General features: G+C 45.8%; 1 protein-coding gene across 5 annotated transcripts in view; it reads left to right on the top strand.

The window, feature by feature from the left end:
• st7l (suppression of tumorigenicity 7 like) overlaps window positions 1–15884 on the top strand; it is a 55536-nt gene that overhangs the window by 28360 nt on the left and 11292 nt on the right. The window lies entirely within an intron of this gene.

Here is a 15884-nt window from a genome sequence, read left to right as displayed (position 1 = left end):
GTGGTGACAGAGGAGAACGTAGCTAGGCAGCATTGGATGGTGACCTGTAGGATGACTTTGGAGACCAAGAAGAGGAAGCGAGTGAAGCCAAAGTTCAAATGGTGGAAGTTGAAGAAGGAAGACTGTTGTGTGGAGTTCAGGGAGGAGTTAAGACAGGCACTGGGTGGTAGTGAAGAGTTGTCAGATGGCTGGGCAACCACTGCAGAAATAGTGAGGGAGACAGCTAGGAAGGTAACTTGGTTTGTCATCAGGACAGAGGAAGGAAGACAAAGAGACTTGGTGGTGGAATGAGGAAGTACAGCAAAGTATACAGAGGAAGAGGTTGGCAAAGAAGAAGTGGGATAGTCAGAGAGATGAAGACAGTAGACAGGAGTACAAGGAGATGCAGCGTAAAGCGAAGAGAGAGGTGGCAAAGGAAAAGGCATATGGTGAGTTGTATGAGAGGTTAGACACTAAGGAAGGAGAAAAAGACTTGTATCAAGTATAGAGATGGAAATGTGCTGTCAAGTGAGGAGTGTGCTGAGAAGGGGGAAGGAGTACTTTGAGGGGCTGTTGAATAAAGAAAATGAGAGAGAGAGAGAGAGAGAGAGAGAGAGAGAGAGAGAGAGAGAGAGAGAGAGAGAGAGAGAGAGAGAGAGAAGGTTGGATGATGTGGAGAAAGTGAATCAGGAAGTGTGGTGAATTAGCAAGGAGGAAGTGAGGGTAGCTATGAAAAGGATGAAGAGTGGAAAGGCAGTTGGTCCTGATGACATATCTGTGGAGGCATGGAGATGTTTAGGAGAGATGGCAGTGGAGTTTTTAACTATATTGTTTAACAAAACCTTGGAAAGTGAGAGGATGTCTGAGGAGTGTAGAAGAAGCATACTGGTACCGATTTTCAAGAACAAGGGCGATGTACAGAGCTGTAGCAACTACAGAGGTATAAAGTTGATCAGCCACAGCATGAAGATATGGGGAAGAGTAATAGAAGCTAGATTAAGAGGAGAGGTGACAATTAGTAAGCCAGCAGTATGGTTTCATGCCACAAACGAGCACAGCAGATGTGATGTTTGCTTTGAGAATGTTGATTGAGAAGTATAGAGAAGGTCAGAAGGAGTTATATTGTCTTTGTGGATTTAGAGAAAGCATATGACAGGATACCGAGACAGGAGGTGTGGTTTTGTATGAGGAAGTCGGGAGTTGCAGAGAAGTATGTAGGAGTGGTGCAGGATATGTATGAGGGAAGTGTGATGATGGTGAGGTGTGCGGTTGGAATGACAGATGGGTTCAAGGTGGAGGTGGGATTACATCAAGGATCGGCTCTGAGCCCTTTCTTGTTTGCAATGGTGATAGGCAGGTTGACGAACGAGATCAGGCAGGAGTCTCCATGGACTATGATGTTTGCAGATAACATTGTGATCAGTAGTGAGAGTAGGGTGCAGGTTGAGGAGAGCCTGGAGAGGTGGAGGTATGCACTGGAGAGAAGAGGAATGAACGTCAGTAGGAACAAGACGGAATACATATGCGTGAATGAGAGGGAGGACAGTGGAATGGTGAGGATGCAAGGAGTAGAGGTGACGAAGGTGTATGCGTTTAATTACTTGGGGGTCAACTGTCCAAAGTAACGGGGAGTGAAGAAGAGAGTGCAGGCAGGGTGGAGTGGGTGGAAAAGAGTGTCAGGAGTGATTTGCGACAGAAGGGTACCAGTAAGAGTTAAGGGAAGGTTTACAAGATGGTTGTAAGTCCAGCTATATGTTATATGGTTTGGGGACAGTGGCACTGATGAAAAGACAGCAGGCAGAGCTGCAGGTGGCAGAGTTGAAGATGCTAAGACTTTCATTGGGAGTGACAAAGAAGGACAGGATTAGGAACGATTATATTAGAGGGACCGCTCAGGTTGGACGGTTTGGAGACAAAACTAGAGAGGCAAGATCGAGATGGCTTGGACACGTATGGAGGAGAGATGCTGGGTATATTAGGAGAAGGATGCTGAATATGGAGCTGCCTGGGAAGTGGAAAAGAGAAAGGCCAAAGAGGAGGTTTATGGATGTGGTGAAGGAAGACATGCAGGTGGCTGGTGTGACAGAGGAAGATGTAGAGCACAGGAAGAAATGGAAACGGATGATCCGCTGTGGCGACCCCTAACGGGAGCAGCCAAAAGTTGTAGTAGATAATTGGGAAGAAAACGGGGGGGGGGGAGGTTAAATGCAAGCAGAGCAACAGACAAACAAACCATCAGCTGGGAACCGTATGTGATGAACATTGAGCAAACCAACATTAGACTGTGCATCCCACAATTTCACTGGTTTCGCCATCCACCATAATTGTTTATGGTTAGGCACAGCCACACGATGTAACGATGTTCTATGACAACATTTATTAGAGAAAAAAAATCAGTTTCCATCACCCTGTATCGCATTTTCTCTATCGAGACGTCAACTTTTCCACTTTAAGCAAGCATAAAATCTTTAGTGCCATATTTAGTCCCTTTTTTTATTATTATTATTCTGGCATTTCCATTCATGTTTTCTTATGCACAACTAGAAATTTTGCATTAAAACATGTTGATGAATCATACCTAATAAGGCTCTCAATGCAGGGCCAATCAGTAAGACTTTATTTTTTCTTTTCTTTTGCCACCAGTCACAGTCACCTCTTCACCTTTAGGCAATCACTCCACCCCATTGTTCAATCAGGTGATGGTATCCGCACATCTGTTTAAACTTGCCAAACAAATTGAAAAACATTTATTAGAAGGATGAACCCCTTGAGATGAACAATCTTGTTTTCAAAGGTGTCCTTAACACAAATATAAAGAAAATACAGTACATAAAGCAATCAACACATATCATTCACACATACACAGACAAAAGTTCTCCCAAAGCTAGCCACTCCCTCCACCCACTGGTTCCCCTAAAATGCCAAAATACATACAGTAAATGTGCATATACCTATACATACATTAATGGGCACCTACACATTGCAGATAATGTTTTCCATATCTCAAATATAATCAGAAGCAAGAGCAAGTTGTTTGAAGTTAGGTAAAAGAATGAATGAATGATGATTTATTTCGAACATGTAAATCAGCACGATATAACACAGATATGCCATTGCCAATAATCTGAAGTGATCAACAAATCCATACATCAAACTCAGCGAACAAATCTCCGTATGCATCAGATTATTTGTTACATGTTCAAAAAGGAGTAGGAGGAAGTATACACTTATTTTTTCCTACTCCTTCTCACCTACTCTTTTTAAGTTAATTCAGCTACTATACATTCCAAACTCACTTCCCACTGTACTGTATAGTTCAATTTCAATTCAAGTTGTGCTGCACAATACAAACTTAACTACTGTGAACAATAAGAGAAAAACGGGAAAAAACACATCAAAAACACATGAGAGGGCATCCAGGTGACGTGGCGGTCTATTATGTTGCCTACAAACATGGGGATAGCCGGTTCGAATCCGCGTGTTACCTCCAACTTGGTCAGGCGTCCGTGCAGACACAATTGGCCATATCTGCAGGTGGGAAGCCAGATATGGGTGTGTGTCCTGGTCGCCGCACTGACACCTCCTCTGGTCAGTCGGGGCGCCTGTTCGGGGGGGAAGGGGAACTGGGGGGAATGATGTGATCCTCCCACGCACTACGTCCCCCTGGCGAAACTCCTCACTGGATTTGTGAGATGTCAGGCTTGGAGGAATAAATCACAATATCATCTGCATATAATTGAATATGACAATCAGAGCATATTTGTGGGAGATCGTTAATAAAAACGGAGAACAGCAATGGCCCTAGAGTTTAACTTTGTGGCACAGCTTTTTCCCGTATCATAAAATCAGACTGACTGCCCTGCAGAGTCACATTGACGTCTATGGTGAAGATATGAATTAAACCAAAGTAAAGAATGTTTTGAAAGAACAATAGCATAAAGTTTGTCAAGGAGGAGGTAGTGATCAACCATGTTAAAAGCCTTAGTAAGATCTATAAATATTCTGCCTGTGAGCATATTGTCCAATGAAGAGGATACATCACTGGTGAATTTTAAAAGAGCAGTGGTTGTAGAGAAGTTAGGTCTGAAACCAGATTGGTATGGAGATAAGATGTGAAAGTCATTAACGTATTGAGATAGTTGATTAGAAATTAACTTTTCAAACACTTTTGCTATACTGTTAATAATGGAAATAGGTCTATAGTTATTGAGATCAAGAGGGTCACTACCTTTATGCAGTGGGGTAACTCTGGCACATTTTTAAATTGATGGAACCTCACATGTAGATAAAGATAAATTAAATGAGTAAGACAGAGGATATGCCAGAACATGAGAGGCAAGCTTGATGAACTTAATCTCCAAACCATCTGGACCAGCACAAATACCTGAGCTTAGATCACAAAACCTGCTGAATATCAATTGGATGGAATCTTCTAAAGGAGGAGGAGCTGCACATTTAGAGTTATTCAATGAAATATCAGAATAGAGAAAATCAGATAATTGTGAACTGCTGACACAGGAAAAGTGCCGGCTGAAGGCATTGGCAGTTATAAAGCGATCATTAACAACAACATTATTAATTCTAATGTGAGTAGTAGAACTTTTGGTGTACTTACTGATTGTACTGTTGATTCTGTTCCAAAACTGTTTAGGGTTATAAAAATCATTAGCTAAAGAATATTTATAATAATTAGATTTAGCATTTCTTGTTTTGGTTGTACATATTATTCCTTAAATTTTTATATGCATTCCAATCAGCCGAATTCTTTGTCGAGCGATATTTTTCCCAGGCCTTATCACTCTGTTTAAAGAGACTTACACGATCACCATTAATCCAAGGTAAATGTCCACCTGTAACTTCAATTGTTGTCCAGGGAGCATATTTGTCTATAACATTAATAAACTCAGTATAAAAGAAGTTCCATGCATCTTCAACAAAAGGTATTAGCTCAAACCTGTCCCAATTTATAGCAGTTAAATTTTTAATGAAAGGTTCAGTATTAATATTTTTACAGTCTTACCTTAATACATCTTGAAGGAAGACATACTTATTTTTAATCTTCCACAGAGAATAATGGAATGGTCACTAAAACAATCAGATAATAACCCAGATTTTATAATTCTATCAGGTTAGGTGACAAGAATCCAATCTAACAAGGACTTGGAATTAACTCTGGTAGGCTCACTTATGAGTTGAGTTAGGTTTGTACTGGCAAATAGGTTTTGATCATTGAGAGATGAATGATCTCGCCAGGGGCCGGCAACCTTTTGGATGTACCGTACCACTTTACAGAGTTTGAAAAAAATTACAGACCCGAGTGCCAGTTAATTTCCGTAAGGAGCATTTATCTATTTACAGTGGTGCTTGAAAGTTTGTGAACCCTTTAGAATTTTCTATATTTCTGCATAAATATGACCTAAAACATCATCAGATTTTCACACAAGTCCTAAAAGTAGATAAAGAGAACCCAATTAAACAAATGAGACAAAAATATTATACTTGGTCATTTATTTATTGAGGAAAATGTTCCAATATTACATATCTGTGAGTAGCAAAAGTATGTGAACCTTTGCTTTTAGTATCTGGTGTGACCCCCCCCCCCCCCCCCTGTGCAGCAATAACTGCAACTAAACGTTTCTGGTAACTGTTGATCAATCCTGCACATCGGCTTGGAGGAATTTTAGCCCATTCCTCCGTACAGAACAGTTTCAACTCTGGGGTGTTGGTGGGTTTCCTCACATTAACTGCTCGCTCCAGGTCCTTCCACAACATTTCGATTGGATTAAGGTCAGGACTTTGACTTGGCCATTCCAAAACATTAACTTTATTCTTCTTTAATCATTCTTTGGTAGAACAACTTGTGTGCTTACTAACCAGACTGTAAATCAAGCAAAGAAGATCATCTCTGACCCCTCACATCCTGCTCATCACCTCTTCCAGCTCCTTCCCTCAGGGAGGCGCTACAGGTCACTGTCCACTAAGACTAAACGCTTCACAAACAGTTTTTTTCCCCTAGCCATAAGGATGCTGAATTCCTCCCTATAGTCCCCTCCTCACACACCATTGGCATAAACACCACCATTCACCTAATTGTTATGCGTGATATGTATACTTCTGTTATTGTGTAACTGTATTGTTTGTGATAATATGTGGAGTGTCTGTTGTTGTCCATGTATGTATTGTGCTGCAGAGTTTAAAGTGTACCAAAAACAAATTCCACCGGCCTTGGTTGTGTGGCTAATAAAACTATCGTATCTATCTATCTATCTTAGGGTCGTTGTCTTGCTGCATGACCCACATTCTCTTGAGATTCAGTTCACAGACAGATGTCCTGACATTTCCTTAAGAATTCGCGGTATAATTCAGAATTCATTGTTCCATCAATGATGGCAAGCCATCCTGGCTCAGATGCAGCAAAACAGGCCCAAACCATGATACTACCACCACGTTTGACAGATGGGATAAGGATCTTGTGCTGGAATGCAGTGTTTTCCTCTCTCCAAACATAACGCTTCTCATTTAAACCAAAAAGCTCTATTTTGGTCTCATCTGTCCACAAAACATTTTTCCAATAGCCTTCTGGCTTGTCCACGGGATCTTTAGCAAACTGCAGACGCGCAGCAATGTTCTTTTTGGAGAGCAGTGGCTTTCTCCTTGGAACCTCGCCATGTACACCGTTGTTGTTCAGTCTTCTCCTGATGGTGGACTCATGAACATTAACATTAGCCAATGTGAGAGAGGCCTGTAGTTGCTTAGAAGTTACCCTGGGTTCCTTTGTGACCTGGCCGACTATTACACGCCTTGCTCTTGGAGTGATCTTTGATGGTTGACCACTCCTGGGGAGGGTAACAATGGTCTTGAATTTCCTACATTTGTACACAGTCTGTCTGACTGTGGATTGGTGGAGTCCAAACTCTTTAGAGATGGTTTTGTAACCTTTTCCGGCCTGACGAGCATCAACAACGCTTTTTCTGAGGTCCTCAGAAATCTCCTTTGTTCTTGCCATGATACACTTCCACAAACATGTGTTGCGAAGATCAGACTTTGATAGATCCCTGTTCTTTAAAGAGAGACTGACATGCACTTTCTGAACACGTTTTTTAACATTGGGAGTTTGAATCCCAACCGAAAACAGGTGTGGTTTTAAGAACTCAAAGCTATTGGCTACTGTCTGCCTGGGTGGATGGGGCTCAGTACCGCTCATCACTTGTTATTTACAAAAAATGTCAGATAATGAGAGTGAGAGGGAGATCCTCTGTGAGGATTACAGTTTCGAGGAAGAGAATTCAGTGATACAAATAACTGTTAGATAAATAGATAGGTAGATATATAGATAGATAGCAATACGTCGTAGCAAGATCGATAATAAAGTCTCGGCAAAATAGCACAAACTCAAGCAAAGTAGCTAGCAGGAGGGGGTGAAAGAACGGCTTCTCCGTGGTTTTATAGCGTCTCACTACGGACACACCCTGTATGCAAATTGACTGGTGTCTACGTATACACCGGCACAATTTGACATTGGACACCATCTACAGTCAATCACAGATCTCTCTCGAGTGGCCGCAGACGCATCCTGTTTTGGCCACTGAATTTCTCCGTGGTCACATTCCATCTCGGAACATAGCCTATCAATAGGAATTTTCAGATTTTGATGTCAGTATCACTTTAAATAAAACAGGGTGCCCACTCACACCTGACTGTCATCCCATTGATTGAAAACACCTGACTCTAATTTCACCTTCAAATTAACTACTAATCCTAGAGGTTCACATACTTTTGCCACTCACATATAGTATGTAATACTGGATCATTTTCCTCAATGAATAAATGACCAAGTATAATATTTTTGTCTCATTTGTTTAATTGGGTTCTCTTTATCTACTTTTAGCACTTGTGTGAATATCTGATGATGTTTTAGGTCATATTTATGCAGAAATATAGAAAATTCTAAAGGGTTCACAAGCTTTCAAGTACCACTGTATTTATTTACTGCTGCTGCTTGTCTCCCCATCTGAATTCTGCACTCTACACACACACACACACACACACACACACACACACACACACACACACACACACACACACACACACACACACAATTATTATTTGTGCAAATGTATGAAGATTATTAAGGAAAAAAATAAAATTAATTCACTTTTACCAATTTAGTGCGACCGTTGTTTGTCACATTATCTGGTAACCACTGCTAGATATTGAACACTGTCAAGCGCTACGGTGAATACCAACGCATCTTTCAATGCAGGAGTTTGCTGGTGTCTTACGTTTTCAGCCATGTCTGTAATACGTCTCTCTACAGTTCTCACAGAAACGGGAATTTCTTTGATTCTTTCGATGATCTGTGTCTTTGTTTGGTAACCCATCAAATATGACCTGCGAACTGCTGAGGAAAGCCTTCTTTATATACTCTCCATCGGAGAATGGCTCCCTGTGTTAAGCAATGCACTGTACGACTTTATAGCTGCCCTCTGTAGCTTGGTTTTGGGTGGCACATCAGGTTGTAAACACACTGCTTTGCTTCCCATACTGAGCCGCTGCCCTCTGAATGTATTCAGCTTTGTCAGCCTTACCTTGAAGTTTTTCTCCTGCCTTGTTTTAAAACGACATTTTACACTTGAAGTTTGACACAACGTTTTCACAGCAGAGAGTGCACACAACTCAGTCCATTTGTGAAACAAATCCAAATTTGTTTGTTCAAGATGGCTGAAAAAGGCGTATATTAGACAGTATTGCTTCTGCCATCGTCAATTGTTCGTGACATAAAGCAAAACAGAAAGCGAGCTAGCTATGCTACATTGTCACTACCGCTGTAATACTGCGCTTGTGGGCAGGTCAGAGGGAGGGGGAGGAGGGGCATGATAGACCATGTCGGTTGTGTGCACTCTCTTGCTGTCTAAAATAGTGGTGTATTTTGAGACTAATTATTTCGGTGTTATTTTAAATTGAATTGTTCGTTTAGTTCACCACTAGGCTATATTTTATGTTAAAAACATTTATTGTATAGCAATGCAGTCCCCATGTTAATGGCCTCACGGGCCACCATGGGCACACGTGCCATAGGTTGCTGACCCCTGCTCTAGCCAATTGTTGTTAACGTCACCCAGTATAATAATTTCATTTGGACAACTTAAAGAGTTAATGGTAGACAAAATAGACTTTGTAGATTCTGAGGAACCATTTGGAGGTCTGTAAATATTTCCTATAGTCAATTGTTTGTTTTCATGAAAAATTATTTTAACAGAGACATACAAAATACATAGGATTCTCAGTAACACTTTTAATGAAGCTTGCATCTATAACACCCTATAAGCATCTATTGCATCTATAACGCCCATACGTTCCTATAATGTGTATTACAATGACTAATGGTTGTGGCTGAAGACTGTGAAATAGCACTGAAATCTCATTATGCATCTCTACAAAACTTCAGCAAAACAAGTTGGCTATGATGCATTATGACATTTGACAGATAAACAGGCTAATGATGACATATTTATAATATATTTATAATAAATCCGTCTTAAATTGACATAATGTATCATAAAGGTGGTTATGAGGTGTTGTGAGGGCGTATACATGGTTATAATGAATATTACAATGACATATAGCTACATTTATAGGGCGTTATAGATGCTTATAGGGCGTTATATATGTAAGCTTCATAAGAAGCGTTACCGGATTCTCTTTTGGTATAACAAGCTTAGGAGACAAATTTGAAGAAACATATGTAGCCACTCCTCCTCTAGCACCCCGATCGGCTCTGTACAAAACATAGTTGTCAAGTTTAATTTCACTGTCAGAGATGTTACTATTCAACCATGTCTCAAAGTTTAATTACACTAGGTTTATTATAAACAAGCCAGGTTCTTAAGATATCAATTTTAGAAAGTAAGCTCCTAATATTCAGGTGAATAACAAATAGGCCTTTTGTAGTATTGTGGCGGACACTAGGGGCTATGCCTCTCACCCAGAAGGACTGTGAGCTGGGGGCGTGGTTTATGTTCCCGGGCTCGCCAGTGCAGGGTTGTTCCTGCTGCAGCTGGTTTTTGGAGTTGAGCAATAAACATCAAACTCGCCTTGGTCTCCTGTGTTTTTCCTCATTCCTGCCACATTGGTGACCCCGAATTGAACATGTTTGGAGCCGAAGAGGAGTGTGAATCCACTTCGGCCACGCCGCCCCAACTCTCACAGCCGGCCGTTCTCGCCGCGGCTGTGAAACTCCCAGAGTTCTGGCAGAGCGACCCGGCCTCGTGGTTCCAGCATGTCGAGGCGCTGTTCCACCTGCGTGGAATCTCCGCGGACGACTCCAGGTACTATTTGGTCGTCGCTGCGCTGGACCAGCAGTCCACACGCCGGGCCATGCAGCTGTTGCGCGCCCCTCCGCAACACGATAAATACGTCGCCCTCAAACATCTTCTGCTCCGGAGGTACAGCCTATCTACCGCAGAGAGGGCAGATAGAATCCTTTCCCTCTCCGGTTTGGGCGACGGGACGGCTGTGGATCTCATGGACAATATGCTGTCGCTGCTAGGCTCAGACGAAGGTGGGTTCCTTTTCCCGCACGTTTTCCTGCGCCAGCTCCCGTCTCCTGTGCGCGCGGCTTTGGCTAACTCCCCGTGTCTGGCCGCTGGTGACTGCCGAGGTTTGGCTGAGGAGGCCAATCGGGTCCTGCTGGCTACCAGACGGTTCTCTGTGCAGAGTGTGGCATCGGAGCCTCTACAGCCAACGTCGGAGGACGCGGACCCGGCAGTGGTGGCTGAAGTGACTGCCCGGAGACGGCGCGGGAGAGGCCTCTGTTTCTTCCACCAGCGGTTCGGCGGCAAAGCGAGGCGCTGCATCCCTCCGGGCACGTTTGAGGCGGCGGGAAACTCCAGGGCCAGCGCTCAGTAGCAGCTGTGGGCGCTGGCGGACGTAGTGAGCTGCTCTTCATTAAAGACACGATGTCAGGAAGACGGTTTCTGGTGGACTCAGGCTCGCAAAAGAGCCTACTCCCTCCTGCTAAGACAGACAGGTCGGCCGAAGGCGGCGGCCCACAGTTAAGTGCAGCTAACGGTTCGTCCATTGCGACGTTTGGCACAAGGTTGGTGACTGTTTGCTTCCACGGGCGCCATTTTGAGTGGGACTTTGTAGTGGCCGCCATTACTGTTCCTATTATCGGCGCGGATTTTCTGTGTGCTAATGGTCTGCTGGTTGATGTTGCAAACCGCCGTTTAATTGATGCTGTGTCTTTCGCCACTGTTCCGTGCGAGACAGGGGGAGCCGGGCCGTTAACACACGCTAACTTTTTAGCATTAGGGGATGTTTTTCGGCGTTTGCTGGCGGATTTTCCATCGGTGACTACACCTGCCTTTTCCACCGCGGTTACTAAACACGGGGTAGAACATATCATTCCCACTCTGGGACCGCCAGTTTTTGCGCGCGCGCGGCGCCTCGACGCGGTAAAATTAGCTATAGCTAAGGAGGAGTTCGCCTTCATGGAGCGTCTGGGTATAGTGAGGCGTTCCAACAGCCCGTGGGCCTCGCCGCTTCACATGGTGCCCAAGGCGGATGGGTTGTGGCGGCCTTGCGGCGATTTTCGCCGCCTGAACAACGTCACCGCCAATGACCGCTATCCCATCCCACACATACAGGACTTTTCCATACGCCTGGCAGGTACCACTAATTTCTCTAAGGTGGACCTGGTGCGCGGCTATCATCAGGTTCCCGTGCGCGCAGAGGACGTGCCCAAGACCGCAGTGATCACCCCGTTTGGGCTTTTTGAGTTCATGCGCATGCCTTTTGGCTTGAAGGGGTCAGCGCAAACCTTTCAGAGGCTGATGGACTCGGTGTTGCATGACCTTGCTTTCGTGTTCGTTTATCTCGACGACATATTAGTGGCCAGTCCGTCAGCTGAAGAGCACCTGGCGCACCTGAAACAGGTTTTCCGTCGTCTGGACGAACACGGCCTGATAGTCAACCCGGCCAAGTGTCAGTTTGGACTGCCGGTGATTGACTTCTTGGGTCACCGCATTTCGCCGCAAGGCGCGGTCCCGTTGCCTTCTAAGGTGCAAGCGGTGGCGGAATTTCCCCGCCCAGTCTCTGTTAAGGCATTGCAGGAATTCTTGGGCATGGTGAATTTCTATAACCGTTTCCTCCCTCACGCTGCCCACCTCCTTCAGCCACTTTACGAAGCCCTGCGGCTTAAGAAGGCTAACGACCCTGTCGACCGGACTCCCGAACAGGTCCAGGCCTTTTGACGGAGCTAAGTGCGCCCTGGCTAACGCTGCCCTCCTCGCCCATCCCACACCCACGGCGTCCATAGCTTTAACAACCGATGCGTCTGATATAGCCGTGGGGGCTGCGGTTGAACAGCATGTGGCGAATGTGTGGCAGCCACTCGCATTTTTTAGCCGCAAACTGCGGGATAGCGAGCGCAAGTACAGCGTTTTTGACCGGGAGTTGCTGGCACTGCACCTTGCAACCCGGCATTTCCGCTTCCTGCTGGAGGGTCGTCTATTCACGGCTTATGTGGATCATAAGCCGCTGACTTTTGCCATGTCCAAGGTGACTGAGCCGTGGTCTGCTCGTCAACAGCGCCACCTAGCGGCGATCTCCGAGTTCACAACGGACATTCAGCATGTGGCCGGGAAGTCCAACCCTGTTGCTGATTGTCTGTCGCGTGTGCTTGTGTGTCCTGTGCACCTCGGTGTGGATTTCTCCGCTATGGCTGCCGACCAGCCCAGCGACCTGGACGTCCTTGCCCTTAGGTCAACGCGTACCGGTCTCAAGCTAGAGGATGCTGTGATGCAGGAAGGCAGTCCTGCCCCCCTCTGCGATGTCTCCCCGGCCGTCCCCGCCCCGTTGTTCCAGTGGCCTGGCGCCGTCGAGTTTTCGATTCGATTCACTCCCTCTCGCACCCTGGAGTTCGGGCGTCGGTGAAGTTGGTCGGTTCCAAGTTCGTCTGGCCTGGCCTCCGCAAGGACGTCAAGGGGTGGGCAGCTGCATGTGTAGCATGCCAGTGCGCTAAGGTCCACCAGCACACTAAATCGCCCCTCGAACCGTTTCCGATCCCGGCCAGACGTTTCGACCACGTGCATGTGGACCTGGTGGGCCCTCTACCTTCTTCACAGGGTTTTACGCACCTGCTCACAATGGTAGATCGGACCACCAGGTGGCCAGAGGCTGTCCCTCTATCCTCCACAACATCCTCGGATGTTGCACGTGCTTTTCTTTCCTCCTGGGTCGCCCGTTTCGGCACTCCGTCAGATATCACCTCAGACCGGGGCCCCCAGTTCATGTCAGAGCTCTGGTCGGCACTTGCGCGATCCTTGGGTGTGCAGGTACACCGCACTACCGCGTATCACCCTCAGGCTAACGGCTTGTGTGAACGTTTTCACCGGTCGCTCAAGGCAGCGCTGCGCTCTCGGATGGTAACTGGGTGGATCGTTTACCTTGGGTTATGCTCGGGTTGCGTTCGGCTCCTAAGGAGGACCTCGACGCGTCACCCGCTGAGCTGGTGCTCGGTCAGCCGCTCCGCATCCCTGGGGAATTTTTGCCTGGGAGTTCCGCTCCTCGACCCCGTCCAGCCGTTTATCCTTTTTTGTCCGACAGCACTCGAGTTCCAGGCCCCGTTCACCACTGTTTTCCGCGGTCGTTCGTGCCTGCGGAGCTCATGTCGGCTCGTTTTGTTTTTGTACGGCATGATGCTCACCGCTCGCCCCTCCAACCCCCATACGATGGCCCATTTCGGGTTCTTGAGACGGGTCCTAAGGGTTTTGTGCTAGATATGGGTGGGCGTAGGGAGCGTGTCACGCTTGATAGGCTTAAACCGGCGCACAGGGTGGCAGGCGAAGTTGTGTTTCCGGCCCAGGTTCCCCGTCGGGGTCGTCCTCCTTCCAGGACCCCGGCAGTGTCTTCACGGGTTCAGCGTTCTGCTTCTCAGCCAGCTTTGGACTGTGTTTCACCTACTGTTTCGGCTGAGGGACGGCGTAGCCGTTATGGCAGGCTGCTTAAGCCTCCAGTGAGACACTAATTTTCTTTCCAGGAGTCCCTTCTGGGTGTTCGGGGGGGGGGGGCTGTGTGGCGGACACTAGGGGCTATGCCTCTCACCCAGCAGGACTGTGAGCAGGGGGCGTGGTTTATGTTCCCGGGCTCGCCGGTGCAGGGTTGTTCCTGCTGCAGTTGGTTTTTGGAGTTGAGGAATAAACATCAAACTCGCCTTGGTCTCATGTGTTTTTCCTCATTCCTGCCACAGTATTAATAATGCAGAGATAGAAATAAAGAAACAAAATATTCACACAAGTACATCAACCAATCACGTTCTGGGTACATGAAAAAAAGGGGGGGCTGGGATAAAGGGTAGGCAGCAGGACAGCAATACACACACACACACACACACACACACACACACACACACACTCAAAAGATTATCACAAACTGGCCTAGCAAAAACAAAAACATAAAGACAAAGCAGAGCTCAGTCTGTAAGTTTAACAAGGGATAGTGTGATTGCATTGTTAAATTTGAATTACCCTGAATAATTGAGAACAATATAGGCTCCAGCATCCCACGACCCTAAGCAGGATAAGCGGCTTGGATAATGGATGGATGAGATGAATAATTGAAAACAATATATTGTGACAGCCAGTCTTCAACATTCAAAGATCATGGTCAACCGTAGGCCTATAGTATGAAAACCACAATGAAAACAGATACTATTTTAGTATAAATCAAGAGGGGAAAAAAGATATTCCAAAGTCATTCACTTCCCATCAAATAGGCCTTCCGAATGAGAGTGATGAAACCAAGGATCGTCTGTCACAAGCATTCGCAGAATGCCTTTACAACTGATCACTGCGTCTTGATGCCTTACGTTATGGCTTATGGCACAAAAAAAAAAGTTATTCAAACAGCATAGAATAGTTTAACAACATGCCAGTGGCAACAAAGTTCCGTGTCAAAAGTTGGTTACAACATGGGGATCCCGGTTCGAATCCCCGTGTTACCTCCGGCTTGGTCAGGCGTCCCTACAGACACAATTGGCCATGTCTGCGGGTGGGAAGCCAGATGTGGGTATGTGTCCTGGTCGCTGCACTAGCACCTCCTCTAGTCAGTCGGGGCGCCTGTACAGGGGGGAGGGGGAACTGGGGGGAATAGTGTGATCCTCCCACGCACTACGTCCCCCTGGCGAAACTCCTCACTGTCAGGTGAAAAGAAGCGGCTGGTGACTCCACATGTATCGGAGGAGGCATGTGGTAGTCTGCAGCCCTCCCCGGTTCAGCAGAGGGGATGGAGCAGCAACCGGGATGGCTCGGAAGAATGGGGTAATTGGCCGGGTATGATTGGGAAGAAAAAGGGGGGGGAATCCCCCCCCAAAAAAAGGTCGGTTATAAGTCCCAGCAGCTCAAAGGCATACTGTACCATCATAACCAATTAATGATAGAAACAAGAAAAACAGCACTTAGATGGAGAAGAAACGAGATTTATCACCCATGGAGCTATGAGATAATCCCTCGCTCCTGTCACTTCAGAGTAACGCACCTATTCAATCCCCCTCCACCAGGAATATGGCCCTGTCTCGTGGAGGGGGATGTCCAAGCCTGAAAAGTTAATGACTTTTACCTCTTATATGTTTTACTTTTTGTGACAGGGTAATTCTTGGAGCTCAACCGACCCAGTACTCAAATTCTTCCGAAGTACTGCTGAACCATGTAGATCGCTTAAAAGATTTATATTTTAACATAGTTCATTTCCTTTAAACTCTTCTTTTTTTTCCCTTAAGGCAGAACATTTTTAATGTGCATGTTTTGAAGTACAACAGTTGTTTTAAATGGCCTGACATGTACCAAAAGCATCAACTGTTGGCATCAAATTGCCTTGACGCTCCTACTCTGAATCTTCTGTTTCGG

Source organism: Lampris incognitus, chromosome 2, assembly GCF_029633865.1.
Source record: "Lampris incognitus isolate fLamInc1 chromosome 2, fLamInc1.hap2, whole genome shotgun sequence".
NCBI classification, from domain to species: Eukaryota; Metazoa; Chordata; class Actinopteri; order Lampriformes; family Lampridae; genus Lampris; species Lampris incognitus.
Note: the sequence above shows the minus strand (reverse complement) of the source record. Positions and strands in the feature narration are given on the sequence as shown.